The following is a 7,627-nucleotide window of genomic DNA, read 5'->3' as shown; positions in this document are numbered from 1 at the left end:
ATAAACAAAACTACTGTGTGCTACTTTGTTCCACTGAACCAGACATTCTGCGGCCTATCGACACCGCACGAATAAAACCGTCCGTTAGTAGCATATCAATGTCTCTTGTAAAAAACGTTGCTTACAATTCTATTAACGAGAAGACTACGTTTGGGTGCATTAACACACTTACAAACATGCATGAGAAACCTAATGCTGCTAATAAGGTTTTTCTCATGCGTCAATTGTTCAGCCAAAAGATGAAGGAGGGTGCTAGTTCTACAGATCATATCAATGATTTTAACAATATCATCTCAAGACTTGCTTCGGTAGAGATTTTATTTGATGATGAACTTCAGGTACTGATCTTGCTTTCGTCTTTGCCTGAAAGTTGGTCGAGTACCGTTACGGGGTTAGTAGTTCTACGGGAACTTCTAAACTCAAGTTTCAGGGGATTCGGGATTTTATTCTTGGAGAAGATACTCGTAGGAGGAATTCTGGGGAATCGTCAGGGTCACTCTTAAATACTAACAATAGGGGCAGGAAGAACGATAAGGGTACGAAGAAGGGTAATAAATTCAAGAAGAGGTATAATCTAGGGACCGAGAATAGACGGTTTGTTGGAATTGCCATCAAAAGGGTCACTTTAGAACTCAATGTAAGAATCCGGCTAGGGTGATGTTTACTTCTGGAGATACGGATGACGCTTTGGTGTGTTGTGTTGAAAATTCGGTTGAAGCTTGGATCATGGATTCGGGTGCATCATTCCACGCTAGTCCTAGTAAGGAGATGATGAAGAATTTTAAACCGTATCGGGGGAAGGTAAGATTGGCGGATGACAAACGCCTAGACATAAGCGGCATTGGAGACGTGATATTAAAGACATCCCAAGGATCAGATTGGACGTTGAAAGATGTAAGGTACATTCCGAATTTAAAATGGAAGCTTATCTCAGTTGGTCAATTGGATGAAGAAGGCAATCACACTATCTTTGGTGATCGCAAGTGGCAAGTTAAAAGGGATGGTAGTATCGTCGCATTGAGACATAGAAGGGGAACTTTATACATGGTGGAGGTATTCGATGATGATGAGGTTAACGTGACGAGTAATGTAGGGGCCGATTCTACTCTATGGCACAGTCGTTTAGGGCATATGAGTGAGAAGAGGATGAAGTTGCTAGTTTCTAATGGACAGATGCCGGATTTTAAGAAAGTGAATATCGGATTTTGCGAACCATGTTCCCTAGGGAAGCAAAAAAAAGTGTCTTTTGGGAAATCGGGAATTGCGCCAAAGAAGGAGAAGCTTGAACTTATTCATTCCGATGTTTATGGACCTACAATGGTCGAATCACACGGTGGTTCTCGCTACTATGTCACCTTCATTGATGACTCCACAAGAAGGTATGGGTTTACTTTCTTAAGGCTAAATCTGATGTATTTGCTACTTTTAAAGTGTGGAGAGCTGCTGTTGAAAACGAGACTAACTTGAAAGTTAAGTACTTGAAATCTGATAATGGAGGAGAATACAGCAGCAAAGAGTTTAAAGACTATTGTGTTGAACATGGTATTCGTATGTTAAAAACAGTTCTGGAAACACCGCAGCACAATGGGGTTGCCAAACGCATGAATCGAAAGCTCAATGAGCGGGCTAGGAGTATGCGGTTACATGCGAGTCTACCAAAGATGTTTTGGAAAGATTCCGTGAACACGAGAGCTTATTTGATTAATAGGGGACCCTTGACACCATTAGAGTTTCGAATTCCTAAAGAAGAATGGACCGGTAAAAAGGTGAGTTTGGCTCACTTAAGGGTTTTCTGTTTTAATGTTTATGTGAAGACCAAAGACATTGACAAAGACAAGCTTGATGCAAAATCAAGAAGATTTATCGGGTATGGTTTGGATGACATGGGTTATAGGTGTTGGGACAATGAGGCGAAGAAGGTGATTCGTAGTCAAGATGTTATATTTGATGAAAACTTGTTATATTGCACTAAGGTAACGGTTAATTCCAATGATAATCTGGTTATGTTTGATGAGTTTGTTGATGTGAATACAGGTTCTAGTGGGAGTTTGGAAACTATTGAATTGTCGATTAACGGTGAGGATCAAAACGAGGGGATGATTCGGAGAGTGGTGAAAGCTCCGAAAGTAGTGGGAGCTCTAATGGTGGAGATAGTGGCGATGTAACTCAATCACCACAACCTGTTATGCGACCATTGAGATGCTCAAGTTGAACTCCCGAACCTAATGATAGGTTTTCTCCATCGGCAAACTATTACTCTATACCAAAAATGGTGAACCCGCGAGTTATTTTGAAGTAAGACATTCTAAAGAATCCATACAATGGGAGCTTGCTATGAAAGAAGAGATGGGGTCACTAATAAAGAACAAGACAAGGTCACTAGTGAAATTACCTCCAAATAAAAAGGCGTTTCACAATAAATGGGTCTTTCGGGTCAAAGATGAGTAAGACGGGAAAAAGCAGTACAAGGCTCGGTTGGTAGTTAAAGGATTTCAAAAGGAGGGGGTCAATTTTGAAGAGATTTTCTCGCCGGTTGTGAAGATGACTACTATTCGGTTGGTTTTGAGTATTTGTAATGACCCGGAATTTTCCGACCAAATTATACTTATGAGATTAATATTTACATAAATTAAACCATACCAACATGATAAGCAATCCAAATTGTTGAGACTTGTGTTTTTGAAAAGAGTTTTACACAACGTTTGACCGTCCAATATGACCGATGATATCACGAACTATATAACATACGATAATTATACGTTTGTGTATATATATATATGTATTTATATATATTTAACATGATCTAAGGATGGTTTAACATCTCATTGTGTACTAATGACAATGAGTTATAAGTATATTTTGAAAGTACTAACTTAACTTTTCAAAACGATAACTATACGTAACATTCTTTGATATATATACTTATAATCTATAATGCTTATACATGTATCGTATATATAATGTATTTAATCACTTTTTAAGGACTTAAATACATAAAACAATATAAGTATATTCACAAAAGATAGCTATATTTGAATTCTCATTCCGTTTCCTCAAGATTTCTATACGTATATCTAGGGTATATGTACCCGTATCATACCCAGCTTCTATACGTATTTACTATTGGTATATACACATCAAATCAACATCCTAATCAACATTATTACTGCCCTAGATATGAGGTAACTAGAATTTGTCAAGTAGTATGATTTATTAGTAAGAAAACAAAATTAGGAATCCTTTTCTTTCTTTATAAACTAAAAATGTTTTTATAAATGAACACCATTTCTTCACTCCATTTTCTCATACCTACATCCTCATTTCTCTCTCAAAATACTCCTAACTTCATACTTGATCATCTCCAAGCATTTTCCCCATCATTTAGCTTCAATTACAAGCCTTAAACACCATAAGAAAACTCTTTCAAGAACATATCAAAATAACCACCCATTTGAAGAAGTTTACTTCTAACCTTTTGATCTAACTCCACCACTCTTTGATTCCAAGATTATTTCTTATCTTTTGCAGTAACTTTTTCCAAGTAACTTGAGGTAGTAACCTTTTTCATAATCTTATTCAATTCATATTCATATAGCTATCTTATTTTGTGGTATAAAATTTTAACAACAAGAACATAGTTTGAATGATTTCAAACTTGTTCGCAAACTAAATAGATCCTTCTAACTTGACTTTTAAAACACTTCAAGACCTGTAATATATCATAATGATATGCTAACCTAACAAGATATAACTTGGTTTTACAAAGAACATCTTAAAAACCGAATCTACGTCATCGGAGTGCAACCGGGGGCTGTTTTGGGTTGGATAATTAAAAACCATCTTGAACTTTGAATTGGAAGTTCATGTTCTGGAAAAATGATATTTCTTATGAATATGTTAACACATAAAAATTCATAGTTTAACTCAAAGTGTAAGTATTTTTAGAAAAATGATCATTAAATGTTGTTTTTATGATGGAAAATGATCACTTTCATAAGTTTCACCAAAGTTTGACCTATAATCTATGATTTCGAATACAAACTAAGGTATTTTCAGTTCATATTCTTAAAATTTGACTCGATTCAAGGAAGTGGCAAGTTGAACCAACAAAAACGGAGTTGTAATGAAGAAACTACGACTAAAACAAGATTGGGTATCCGAAGCTAGTTTAGCTACGAAAATATTTGGAGAAAAAGTAAATTAATCATATCTTTTCTAATTAATATGATATTTTATATATAATTACTTATGATTTAATTTTATATATTTTAGGACCACCCGTAAACAACACGAGAAGATTAATCATAAGACCTCATGATTGTACGCAACACGTCATTTGACAACACGGTACTTTATGTACGCAACACGTCATTTGACAACATGGTACCATGGGTCGAGATTAATTCTGATCAATACGAATACGATGGGGTCTTTATTTATTTTATTTAAGCAACTAATTGTGGACCACTAACATCGGACTGCTAAATACGGACTAAGAAAATATTAAAAGTATTAAAAGTATATATATATGTAACGATTACTTAAAAAGAAAATATGTTGATATATTATATATATGGTTAGGTTCGTGATATCTATCGGAGACCAAGTCGAATTAAATACCTTCAAGGCAAAAGTGAGTTTCATTTGCTCCCTTTTTAATTGCTTTTGCAATATATATTTTTGGGCTGAGAATACATGCACTGCTTTTATAAATGTTTACGAAATAGACACAAGTACTTAAAATATATTCTACGTTGAGTTGTACCACCCTGCATATCTTCCCTAATAGCTTGGTAACTACTATTTACATGTGGTATTGTAAACGCGAATCCTGTTGATAGATCTATCGGGCCTGACAACCCCAACCGGACTGGACGACCAGTATTCAACGGTTGCACAGTACTTCGTTTCGTGACTACACTTGGTACGGTGTAGTGAGATTTCATAATAAAGGGAATATGCGACGTTGATTAAATGTTAAGTATGGTTACCAAGTGCTCAACCACTTAGAATGCTTTACATACACTTGCGAGTGTATTATGTTTATGATTATGAAATCTTGTGGTCTATTAACATATTGAAATGATTGTTATGATAAACCTATGAACTCACCAACCTTTTGGTTGACACTTTAAAGCATGTTTATTATCAGGTACGAATTAAGTCTTCCGCTGTGCATTTGCTCAATATAAGGACATTACTTGGAGCCGATCATCGCAATGGGACCAAATGTTGATGACTTCGTCCAGGTGGATTAGGACGGGTCCTTTCAGTATTTGTAACAACCCAAACCAAACCACGACAATTCCCGTTAAATTTCACAACATAAAAAAAAAAATTCTGGTGCAGTTCATTTGCGCGGCGCGCCAGGTGGGTGCGCGGCGCGCCAAACCACCTGGACAGCCCGCCGTCCCCGGAAGTCAATTTAACGAAAATGTTTGACTAGTTCCCGACATTTTTAGCCAAAACGCTTTTAACCATAAATTCATATATATAAAACTAGCACGTTTAATTAATAAAATTGAGTTTACGAAGCGGGTCCCACAACGACCCATTTTACCACCTTAAGTACCGAAATACAATATTTGACCAAAAGACTTTTAATACAACAAAGCCGAGCATGGCGATTGGGAATACGCTACCCAATCCTAAATGATCCAAAAGTAAGTCACTAAAGCAACTATGCACGTCTTCTAGTCCTCGCGCTTACCCGAGCCACCAATCCACATGCGATCTATAAAAAGAGTCAACAACGAGAGGGTAAGCTAATGCTTAGTGAATGATAATATACTACATACATATATATGTATAAAATGAATACGCCACACAAAACAAATACCGCATACCGAAGCATCCAAGTATAAAGCGTCTACACTAAGCATACCGTACGATCTAAGCAACGAGCTAAAGATACAACACAAAAGATAGTCCATCAACGACAAAGTAAACATCGCCAAATAGCTACACCCGGAGGGTTAGCTACAACACAACAACACATTAATATATATATATAACAATATAAACGAACAAGGTTAACCCCTTAACCTCAAACACACGAACATTGGCCGAACAACCCGAGCCTTGTGAATTCGCACAACCCGAAATTCACTTCTCAACCATAAGATGACCGAACAACCCGAGTCATCATGAATCCGCACTACCCGAGATTCATTACCTCCAATAAGGTGACCGAACAACCCGAGTCACCATGAATCCGCACTACCCGAGATTCATTTCACAATACTAAAACCCACGGTCACGGGATTATAAAATCCACCACACAACCATATCAACCCTTCGCCATTAGGGTTATAACAACCAAATCACAACCAAGTGTGATAACGTGCACACAAACGTGTACTTCGCCAAAGATGGTCAACCAAGACGCACAAACGTGCCAATTGGACTCATACACAAGTCCTTCAAATCCACCTATATGTGAAGTGAGCTCTATAACCGAGAATCACCTCACCCGACCCGCACCCATCCTACACATACATATGCATATAGGATATTATCACTCACCTTGAAGTCTTGAAGAAAGCTTCCAAGTAAACCGCAACTCGCCGATGGAAAATACCTATTCCATTATCACAAATACCACAACACAATTAGATTGGATTCACAAATTAACCCAATTCGTCACTTAGTGCCATTTCGACCCAAATGCACTTCCAAGCACAAACCGTACCCAAACTAACCAATAATCACTAACACAAGTGAGAATGGTCCTAATATGCCAATTAAACCCGAACTCAAGTGTTAAACACGTGTCATACCCATTTTGACACTTAAACCCTAATTTTGACCCATAAAGGTCAAAATCTCATCCTTTACAAGTTTTGCCACCAAAACACATTTAACTCGGTCTTATACTTCAACTTAATCCATTTTAAGTTTATAAACCTCATTAATTCGCCAATCGGGTCATAATTACCACCAGACCCTAATTTGACCCAAAGTCACAATTAGTCACCCAAATACCCTAAAATGGTTTCCAATACTTCCATAATCACTAATCCAAGTGATTAAACTCATAATCAAAGCCTAGTCAAGGCCAAACCGCCAACCAACCCAAAACCCACCAACAATAACTATAAGATCCGATTACTAGCTTCACTTAACCCATTTCATCACTTAAAAGGGTTTTACAACTAATTAACTCAAAACCCTAACTTGAATATCAAATTAAATAAATGAAATTCGGAGTTTGAGCTTACCAATACTATCACCGCGTAGCCGAGAACGAAAGGAACAACTTTAAAACCCGAGCTTTTGCGAGAAATCCACTCCTTCTTCCCCAATCAAGCTCTCTCTCTCTAAACTCCCTTCTCTCTCTCTAGATGTAAGTGTGTGAGTGAAAGAGGTGAAAATGAAGATAAGATTGCCCATGGATCAGTTTTGTGGCTCAAAACCCGGCCACCAAGTGAAATACCCATTTTACCCTTTTTAAAACACTTAAAAGAAAAAAAAGGGTCTGCCAGCTCGATTCTGCGCGGCGCGCACCAGGACCGCGCGGCGCGCAACATGCCTGTTCCAGCTTCTTTTGCTTTTTAACTAATACAAATAGCCAATGCAACCAGAACTCGAATGTTATAAGTACATAAGTATGTAATATAAATATTTG

The sequence above is a fragment of the Rutidosis leptorrhynchoides genome, chromosome 2 (assembly GCF_046630445.1).
Source record: "Rutidosis leptorrhynchoides isolate AG116_Rl617_1_P2 chromosome 2, CSIRO_AGI_Rlap_v1, whole genome shotgun sequence".
Taxonomy (NCBI): Eukaryota; Viridiplantae; Streptophyta; class Magnoliopsida; order Asterales; family Asteraceae; genus Rutidosis; species Rutidosis leptorrhynchoides.
The sequence above is the reverse complement of the archived record's forward strand: the minus strand, read 5'-3'. Positions refer to the sequence as shown.